This window comes from Callithrix jacchus, chromosome 2, assembly GCF_049354715.1.
Source record: "Callithrix jacchus isolate 240 chromosome 2, calJac240_pri, whole genome shotgun sequence".
NCBI lineage: Eukaryota > Metazoa > Chordata > Mammalia > Primates > Cebidae > Callithrix > Callithrix jacchus.
Window position 1 is genome coordinate 33,135,712 of NC_133503.1, and position 11,134 is coordinate 33,146,845.

Sequence of the window (11,134 nt, forward strand, 5' to 3'; positions counted from 1 at the left end):
TCTGGTGACAGAGCAAGACTCCATCTCAAAAAAAAAAAAAGTACTGGGGCATGGTGACTCTTGCTTGTAGTCCCAGCTACTCGGGAGGCTGAGGCGGAGGATCTCCAGCCCTGATGCATGAAGCTGCAATGAATTGTGACTGCCAGGCTACTGCATTCCAGCCAGGGCAAGAAAGCAAAACCCTGTCTCTTGAAATAACTAAAAAGTGACACGAACAACTTGCCAATTACTGAGTAGTACTATGTCGTGCATCCAGGTTAAGTCAATGAAAAACTATTGCTGAAGGTGCTTTATTTTATATTTTATTTTATTTTATTTTATTTATTTTATTTTATTTTATTTTATTATTTTTTTATTTTATTTATTTTATTTTATTTTATTTATTTTATTTTATTTATTTTATTTTATTTTATTTATTTTTGAGACGGAGTTTCGCTGTTATTACCCAGACTGGAGTGCAATGGCACGATCTCGGCTCACCGCAACCTCCGCCTCCTGGGTTCAAGCAATTCTCCTGCCTCAGCCTCCCGAATAGCTGGGACTACAGGCGCACACCACCGTACCCAGCTAAATTTTTTTTTGTATTTTTATTAGAGACGGGGTTTCACCTTGTTGACCAGGATGGTTTTGATCTCTTGACCTCGTGATCCACCCGCCTCGGCCTCCCAAAGTGCTGGGATTATAGGCGTGAGCCACCGTGCCCGGCCCTGAAGGTGCTTTAAATAGCATAAGTAGATGTGTGGGAAGTCAGTTGTAGCCCAGGCTGGAGTGCAGTGGCGCAATCTGGGCTCACTGCAACCTCCACCTCCCAGGTCCCAGTTCAAGCAGTTCTCCTGCCTCAGGCTCCTGAGTAGCTGGGATTACTGGCACGTGCCCAGCTAATTTTTGTATTTTTAGTAGAGACGGGGTTTCACCATGTTGGCCAGGCTGGTCTTGAACTCCTGACCTTGTGATCCACCCACCTCGGCCTCCCAAAGTGCAGGGATTACAGGCATGAGCCACTGCGCCTGGCCTAAATGAATTCTTGATGCTTGCTCCTCAAGGATAGCTGGGTTTGAAATTATGTATCAAAGGTTATTTTTCCATTGATAAGATACTGCTCCATTGTCTTCTGTACCCTTGTGTTTTAAGATGACTGGCCAGGCCGGTGCAGTGGCTCACACCTGTAATCCCAGCACTTTTGGAGGCCAGGACAAGCAGATCACCTGAGATCGAGAGTATGAGACCAGCCTGACCAACATGGAGAAACCTATCTACTAAAAATACAAAATTAGCCGAGTGTGGTGGCACATGCCTGCCTTTTTAATAGAGACAGGGTTTCACCATGTTGACCAGGCTGGTCTCAAACTCCTAGCCTCAAGTGATCCACCTGTCTTGGCTTTTATCTTTAATGTTCTATAGTTTTATTACTCTTGGTGTTGTTTTTTTTTTTAACCCTGCTTGTTAGTCAGAGCACACTTTAAAGATCCTTGTCTACAATTCTGAAAAACTCCCTGTCATTTCCTTTTCAAATATCTGAAAACTGTTCTCTAAAATTAAATCTTTCTGGAGTAAATTTCTTTTCTTTTGAGACGGAGTTTCGCTCTTGTTACCCAGGCTGGAGTGCAATGGCAAGATCTCGGCTCATCACAACCTCCGCCTCCTGGGTTCAGGCAATTCTCCTGCCTCAGCCTCCTGAGTAGCTGGGATTACAGGCACGCGCCACCGTGCCCAGCTAATTTTTTTGTATTTTTAGTAGAGATGGGGTTTCATCATGTTGACCAGGATGGTCTCGATCTCTTGACCTCGTGATCCACCTGCCTTGGCCTCCCAAAGTGCTGGGATTATAGGCTTGAGCCACTGCGCCCGGCCCTGGAGTAAATTTCTATTCCAACTTCTAACTCGGCTGGAAGAATGTAAGTGTTGTATTTCTTCATGTTTGTTGGAATATGGGTTTTCAGGCATATTTGAGTGGGCATATTTTTATTTTTGTTTTAGCTCATCTCGCTTTGTTTCTGCCTACTTCTTATCTATGAGTTTTGCAATTGCCTTTTCCTGACCCCTTCTCCAGAACTGGGGCTCATATTTTAGATAACTGGTGAGACACTGAGATGGCAGAGGATGGTTTTTCTGGGAATTTATTTCCACCCGAATATTTAACACTCTTACTGTGTGTGTGTGTGTGTGTGTGTGTGTGTGTGTGTGTGTGTGTGAATATCTTACCTATGTTAAGGTTTTTTTTTGAGAAGGAGTTTTGCTCTTGCTGCTCAGGCTGGAGTGCAGTGGTACAATCTTGGCTCACTGCAACATCCGGCTCCTGGGTTCAAACCATTCTCCTGCCTCAGACTCCCGAGTAGCTGGGATTACAGGCATGCACCCCCATGCCAGGCTAATTTTGTATTTTTAGTAGAGACAGAGGGTTTCTCCATGCTGGTCAGGCTGGTCTTGAACTCCCAACATCAGGTGATCCGCCTGCCTTGGCCTCCCAAAGTGCTGGGATTACAGGTGTGAGCCACCACTCCCGGCCTACCTTTGTTAAGTTTTAAGTGATTAATATTATAAATCAAGAGACTTTTTTAAGTTCTTACCACATGTGAGAATGCTAATTTATCATCAGCATGTTATGATTTGGAGCATAAGTTTGTCCTCATGAATAGGGACTATTTCTTTTTATTAGTTGGCAGGATTAATCAGGGTGTCATAATTATCACTTCCTCAAATCATGTTTCTCTGTGGTGAGACCAAACTGCAGCATCATTTAGAACAGTAAGATTCTTAGCAAATCATGGCAACAATGGCATAAACCAATTGGTCTGTGTTGGAAGCTTTCTCCCTGAATTCTTCCTTCAAGTATCTGGGGCTTTGAGTCAGGATAATACTCACTTACAAGGATTTGGCAAAAGAGATGAGGCATGAAAATGACTCACATTATAGGATTGCTGAAAACAGCAGGTACAGGAGGTCTTCACAAGCCTGGAGAGGCCAAGCGTGGTAGCTCATGCCTGTAATCCCAGCACTTTGAGAGTCTGAGGCAGGAGGATTGCTTGAGCCCAGAAGTTCAGGAACAGCCTGGACAACATAGCAAGACCCAGTCTTTTTTTTTTTTTTTTTAACAACTTCACTGCTAGCATAGACCCTGTCTTTAAAAGTAAAAAATAGGCCAGGCACAGTGGCTCACACCTATAATCTCAATACTTTGGAAGGCCGAAGCAGGGGATCACAAGGTCAGGAGATAGAGACCATCCTGGCTAACAAGGTGTAGAGACCATCCTGGCTAACAAGGTGAAACCCTGTCTCTACTAGAAATACAAAAAATTAGCTGGGCCTGCTGGCACATGCCTATAGTCCCTGCTACTTGGGAGGCTGAGGCAGGAGAATCGCTTGAACCTGGGAGGTGGAGGTTGCAGTGAGCCAAGATTGCACCACTGCACTCCAGCCTCGGCTGGGCGACAGAGCGAGACTCCGTCTCAAAAAATATAAATAAATAAATAAAAATAAGTTAAAAATAAATAAATAGGTGTGGTGGCATGTGCCTGTGATCTCAGCCACCTGGGAGGCCAGGTGGGAGGATCACTTGAGCCTGGGAAGTCAAGGCTGCAGTGAGCCCTCTTCAAGCCACTGCACTCCAGCCTGGACAACAGAGGGAGACTCTGTCTCAAAGAAGAAAAAAAAGCATGAGGACTGCCTGAGGGGTAAGGGAGGCCAGAAACCTTAAACTGCCATTCTCCTACAGTAGCAGAAATTCTCATCAGGGTCACCCTGGAGTAACCTTGGAGAGTAACATTATCCAAGGAACCAAATGATTTTGTCTCAACCCACAACATTCACACATTTATACTAACTCTTTTTTTTGTTGTTTTGAGACGGAGTCTACCTCTGTCACCCCGGCTGGAGTGCAATAGTTGGATATCGGCTCACTGCAACCTCTGCTCCCTGAGTTCAAAAGATTCCTGTGCCTCAGCCTCCCAAGTAGCTGGGGCTACAGGCACATGCCACCACGCCCGGCCTGTTTTGTAGTGTTTATAAACCACACTAAAAGTTAATATAGGCCCGGCTCAGTGGCTCACGCCTGTAACCCCAGCACTTTGGGAGGTTGAGGCGGGAGGATCACCTGAGGTGAGGAGTTGGAGACCAGCCTGGTCAACATGGCGAAAACCCATCTTTACTAAATATACAAAGATTAGCCAGGTGTGGTGGTACACTCCTGTAATCCCAGCTACTCCAGAGGCTGAGGCATGAGAATCACTAGAACCCAGGAGGCTGAGGTTGCAGTGAGCTGCACCATTGCACTCCAGCCTGGGTGACAGAATAAATAAATAAATACTGCGAAACAAAATACTCAGTACCATCTAAAGTAACATTTATTTCATGAGGTTCATTACTTGGCTTTCAGTTTGTTATATTAAGCTCTAATCTCATTAAGGAGAGGACTACTGACATGTCTCCTATTGAAACTGTTAATTCTCTCTGTTTCTTTTAAACTTTGAGTGTTTAAGGATGTTTAACAATTATACTTGAGAAAATTATTGAAATAAAATTTCTGGCCAGGCACGGTGGCTCATGCCTGTAATCCCAGCACTTTGGGAGGCTGAAGTGGGTAGATCACAAGGTCAGGAGTTCAAGACCAGCCTGGCCAAGATGATGAAACCCAGTCTTTACTAAAAATACAAAAATTAGCCAGGTGTGATTGCATGCACCTGTAATCCCAGCTACTCAGGAGGCTGAGGCAGGAGAATGGCTTGAACCTAGGAGGTGGAGGTTGTGGTGAGCCAAGATCTTGCCACTGCACTCCAGCCTGGATGACAGAGCAAGACAAGACTCCCATCTCAATAAACAAACAAATTAATTAATTAATTAATTAAAAAGGCTGGGTGCAGTGGCTAACACCGGTAATCCCAGCACTTTGGGAGGCTGAGGAGAGAGGACTGTTTGAGGCCAGGAATTTAAGACCATCCTGGGCAACATAGAGACCCTATCATTACAAAAATATATATTTTAAAAAATTTATCAGGGCTTAATCCTGTGGTCTTAGCTACTCGGGAGGCAGAAGCAGGAGGACTGCTCGAGTCCAGGAGTTCAAGGCTGTAGGCTGCAGTGTGCTGATTGTGCCCCTGCACTCCAGTCTAGGCCATAGAGTGAGACCCTTTATAAAAATAAAAATTTGATTCATTTTGGAATTTAGAGGAAATAATTTGCTAATTTCTGTAGATTTTTCCTGAATTTCTTTTGAGCAGTTTAATCAATTCATTCTTTTACTTTCTTTTTTTCTTTTGAGACAGGGTCTGGCTCTATCACCCAGGTGGTCCTGGGGTGATTTGATCATGGCTCATTGCAGCAATCTTCCTGCCTCGTTGTTTGTTTTTTTTTTTAATTTTTAAATTTTTTTTCTAGAGATGAGGTCTCACTATGTCTTGAACTCCTGGGCTTAAGTGATCCTCCCACCTTCACCTCCCAAAGTGTTGGGCGTGAGCTACCATCCCTGCCCTCTTTTTTGTTTTGTTTTGTTTTTTGAGTCAGAGTCTTGTTCTGTCGCCCAGGCCAGAGTGCAGAGGCGCGATCTCAGCTCACTGCAGCCTCTGCCTCCTAGAGCTGTGCCTCATCAAATTCTGCACATTTGTTACTATTTGACAGTTATTTCAATTATTTTCAATTGTGTATTAAAATTTTTTAAGGAATAGCCTAGGACTCAGATCAATGTTGTGCAGATAGGCAGAAGAACTTCCTCTAATACTTTATTATTATTATTATTTTGAGACAGAGTCTTGCTCTGTCGCCAGGCGTCAGTCTGGAGTATAGTAGCGCGATCTCGGCTCACTGCAACCTCCACCTCCCGGGTTTAAGCAATTCTCCTGCCTCAGTCTCCTGAGTAGCTGGGACTACAGGCGCACACCACCACACCCAGCTAATGTTTGTATTTTTTTAGTAGAGATGGTGTTTCACTATGTTGGCCAGGATGGTCTCAATCTCTTGACCTCGTGATCGACCCACCTAAGCCTGCCAAAGTGCTGGGATTACAGGCGTGAGCCACTGCACCCAGCCTACTTTAAAATTATTAACTAGTGCATGTCCCTGGGATTTAACTTTCTTTCCGCCCCCCGCCCCCCACCTCCTAGACTTTCTCAACCGAACTTCCTATCTGGTCATAGAACCCAGAAACTTACTTAAGTGATAACTTTTCTAATTTCCCCAAGGAAGGTACATAACTTGTACCCTTCTAGATACCTAGGAAAAATGTTAACTCATTACATACAATAGATGCACTAGGTTATGAAAACTCATTTCTCTCCTGGAGACCTGGTTGAGAAAAGCTCTGTATTAGACATTACCCAGCATATTTCATTATACATAGAAGGCACTCAATAAATGTTTCTTTAAACAAAGAGATAAATGAATGGCTCTAAACTTTTTTTTCTTTTTTCAAAAGAAAAAAAAGAGAAAGAGAAAGGGGGAGAGAGAATAAGAATCTTGCTCTCTTGCCCAGGCTGGAATGCAGTCTGAAAATAGGTATTAAAAACCTCTTTTATGCCAATAATTGTACTTATCAGCGGAGACAGGAAGGAATAAGGGAAGAAAATAACAAACAGACAGCCAACCAATATTTCATTTAAGTCTGTGAAATGCTATGCAAATGCTGAAGAATGATTTATTTCCAATTATGTGGTCACTTTCAAAATAGGTGTAATGTGATACTGAGAAAAATATATGTTCTGTGGACCTAGGATAAAGAATTCTATAGATATTCACTGAATTTACTTGTTGCAGGTCTGAGATCAAATCATAAACGTCCCTGTTAATTTTCTATCTCATTGATCCATCAAATATTAACAATGTGGTGTCAAAGTCTCCCACTATTATTGTGCGGGAGTCCAAGTCTCTTTATAAATCATTGAGAACTTGTCTTATGTATCTGGGTGTTCCTATATTGGGTGCATATATATTTATGATCATTGACTCCTATTGTTGCATTGATCCTTTTACCATTATATAATGTCCTTTGTTTCTTTTAGTCTTTGTTACTATTAAAGTCTATTTTGTCAGAGACGAAAGTTACAACTCCTGTGTTTTTGTTTTTTTGGCTCTCCATTTGATTGGTAAGTCTTCCACCAAAGCTTTGTTTTGAGTCATTGTGTGTCCTTGCTTATGAGATGGATCTGGATACAGCGTACCGATGGGTTTTGACTTTTTATTCAATTTTCCTTTCTGTCTTTGATTGGGGCATTTAATCCATTTAAATTTAGGATTAATATTGATATTTGTGAGTTTAATATTGTCATTTAATGCTAGCTGGCTATTTTGCCCATTAGTTGATATATTCTTCATTATGGAGATACTCTTTACCTTTTGGTAAGTTTTTGGGATGAGTGATACTGGTTGTTCCGTTCTGTGTATAGTGCTTCTTTCAGAAGCTCTTATAAAGCAGGCCTGATAGTGGTAAAATCTCTGAGTGCTTACTTGTTCGTGAAAAATTTTATTTTTCCTTCGTTTATAAAGCTCAGTTTGGCTGGATATGAGATTCTGGGTTGAAAATTCTTTCTTTGAGGATATCGAATATTGGCTCCACTCTCTTCTAGTTTGTAGGGTTTCTGCTGAGCGATCTCCTGTGAGTCTGATAGGCTTCCCTTTATGGGTAACCTGACCCTTCTCTCTAGCTGCCCTTATAATTTTTTCCTTTATTTCAACCCTGGTGAATCTAACGATTATGTGTCTTGGGGTTGCTCTACTTGAGGAATATCTTTGTGGTGTTCTCTGTATTACCGGGAGTTGAATATTGTCCTGCCTTACTAGGTTAGGAAAGTTTTCCTGAATAATATCCTGAAGAATATTTTCCAGCTTGGATTCATTCTCTTCATAACATTCAGATACACCTATCAAACGTTAATCAGGTCTTTTCACATAGTACCATATTTCTTGGAGACTTAGCTCATTCCTTTTTACTCTTTCTTCTCTAATCTTGTCTTCTTGTTTCATTTCATTAAGTTGGTCTTCAACCTCTGATATCCTTTCTTCTGCTTGATCAATTCGACTGTTAAAACCTGTGCATACTTCATGGAGTTCTTGCATTGTATTCTTCAGTTCCATTAATTCACTTATATTCCTCTCTAAATTGTCTATTCTCGTTAGGATTTTGTCAAACCTTTTTTCAAAGTTCTTAGTTTCTTTGCATTGGGTTAGAACATGTTCTTTTAACTCACAGAAGTTTTTGTTTGTTTTTTTTTTGAGATGGAGTTTTGCTCTTATTACCCAGGCTGGAGTGCAATGGCACGATCTCGGCTAACCACAACCTCCGCCTCCTGGGTTCAAGCAATTCTCCTGCCTCAGCCTCCCAAGTAGCTGGGACTACAGGCGTACACCACCATGCCCAGCTAATTTTTGCATTTTTAGTAGAGACAGTGTTCCACCATGTTGACCAGGATGGTCTCGATCTCCTGACCTCGTGATCCACCCTCCTTGGCCTCCCAGAGTGCTGGGATTATAGGCGTGAGCCACCGCACCTGGCCTCAGAAGTTTCTTATAATCCACCTTCTGAAGCCTACTTCTGTTAATGGAAAGCACTCGTTCTCCATCAGGCCTTGTTCTGTTGCTGATGAGGAACTGTCATCCCCTGTAGAGGGAGAGGCATTCTGATTTTGGGTATTCTCAGCCTTTTTAGGCTGGTTTCTTCCCATCATTATAAATTTATCCGTCTGTTGCCTTTGAAATTACCGACTTTCTAATTAGGTCTCTGAGTGGACGTCCAACTTGTTGATTCCCAGCGCCAGAATCTGAGCAATCCACTGTGCCGGCTAAAACAGCAGTGTTAAGATTGATGGTGCTTTTCTGCCTGGGCATCTCCAGTCTGGCTTCCTTCTTGAGTCTGTCCTTCAATCAGCTGAACAGGCAACTCTGCCTTCCCGGAGCTCCAAATGTTGACCAAAAGAGGACACAGTCCCGTTTACTCTGCACCAAGAATCGCCGCATCGAGGCACCAGCAAAACTGCCACGCTGGCCACAAGAGTCATGCTGGCGACCCATGGGGCTCCTCCGCTGGGAATCTCCTGGTCCATGAGCAACAAAAATTCGTCTGAAAGTGTGGCATCGTCTCGTTCTCTGTGCTTTCACTGGGAGCTACAATCCCGGCTGCTAGTGATCAGCCATCTTCCCGAGTGCTCCCTGGAATTTAACTTTCATTCCATCAAGGGTGAAAGTTCAGTCTATTTTCTTTGACTTCCTTATGTTGTTGAATCCAAACCAAACTTTCTTGTTTGTTTTCACTTCTTTTTAAGTATTAATATAAATATTTTATTATCTTCTAAGTGGTATTTCACCCACCTCCTTATTTTGAGGGTGATTGCGTGGCAAGCTTAGCTGCAGGGGGCCCACCCAGTAAGCTGCTTCAGAACCCACTGCAGCCTCAGGTGTGAACTGTCCATGGCTCCCTCTCAGCAAGGGTTGATGGATTCAGTTCCTTCATTTATCTAATCATTCACTTAGTAAGTTATTACTGAATGCTAAGGCTACATTATGACTTTCAAGGACCCTACACTCTTTTGCCTTCGTGGCTCCTTCCTGCCTGAAAACATACTTAAAATTATATTTTATGACTGTATTGCTATTAATGATAATGATAATCCAGATTGGATTCATTATATATAGCAGTTATATTATTTTTTTCCAAAAAAAATTTTTCTGAGACGGGGGTCTCACTGTGTCGCCCAGTTTGGAGTGCAGTGGCCCGATCATGGCTCACTGCAGCTTCAATCTCCCCAGACTCAGGTGATCCTCCCACCTTAGACCCCCCAAGTAGCTGGGACAACAGGCACATGCCATTAATTTTTGTATTTTTAGTAGATACAGGGGTTTTGCCAGGTTGGCCAGACTAGTCTAGAGGGTGCTGGGACTACAGGCATGAGCCACCACACCCGGTCTTTTCTTTTGATTATTTATTTATGAGACGGAGTCTTGCTCTGTTGCCCCAGGCAGGAGTGCAGTGGTACAATCTCAGCTCATTGCACTGTCGCCTCCAGGTTCAAACGATTCTCCTGCCTCAGCCTCCGGAGTAGCTGGGATTACAGGCTCGCTCCACCATGCCTGGCTAATTTTTGTATTTTTAGTAGAGACAGGATTTCACCATGTTGGCCAGGCTGGTGTTGAACCCCTGATCTCAGGTGATCCACCCGCCTCCACCTCCCAAAGTGTTATGATGATCAAAGGCATGAGCCACAGCGCCCGGCCATCTAATTTTTTTTTTTTTTAAGCCTGTTGCCCAGGCTAGTGTGCAGTGGCGCAATCTTGGCTCACTGCAACCTTAGCCTACTGGGTTCAAGGGATTCTCCTGCCACAGTGTTCTGGGAGGATTACAGAAGACTATAACCGCACCACCATGCCTGGCTAATTTTTGTATATTTTTAGTAGAGACAGGATTTCACCATGTTGGTCAGGCTGGTCTCAAACTCCTGACCTTGTGATCTGCCTTCCTCGGCCTCCCAAAGTGCTGGGATTACAGGCGTGAGCCACCACACCCGGCCTTCTTCTGATTTCAAATTAAAATTAAAACATTTTTGTGAGCCTCCCCAGACTATGGGGGGCCCTGAAAGCTGTGCATACTGAATAATTCAGGCCTGTTTAGACACGAAGTGTAGCAGTGAAGAAAATGCAATGCTTATGTTCATGGAGCTTACGTTTTAGTCAGTGAGAATCGGATAAGTAAAATTAGCATCTTTAGCAAGCTAGGTGGTCATAAATGACAAGAAGAAAAAGTAAGGTGGAGAAGGGGAATGGGGAGTGTTGGCAATTTAGATAGAATGTAATCTATCTAAAAGGCTGGGAAAGTCTGATTTGAGCAAGCCTGAAAGGCTTGGGACGAAAGGCTGGAAAAGTCTGATTTGAACAAAAACGCGAGAACCGCCTAGGAACACATCAGCTGTATACTACGGTGTAGAGAAGTCAAGGATGAAGAACTGGCACCAAGATCAAAACCCAGCGCAAGGCTCCCTTTAAGCGTGGCTCCTGGGGTTACGTATTGCCATAGCCTACAAGCGAGTCTGCAGGTCCGTAAACAAGAGGCGGCCGCTGCAACCTCCATTTTACTTTCCGGCACCAAATCTAGGCTGGTCTAGTCTTTGTCATCCCTTTCCCACTCCTCCGGCAGGGTGTTGGTTTTCTTCTTTTCTTTTTC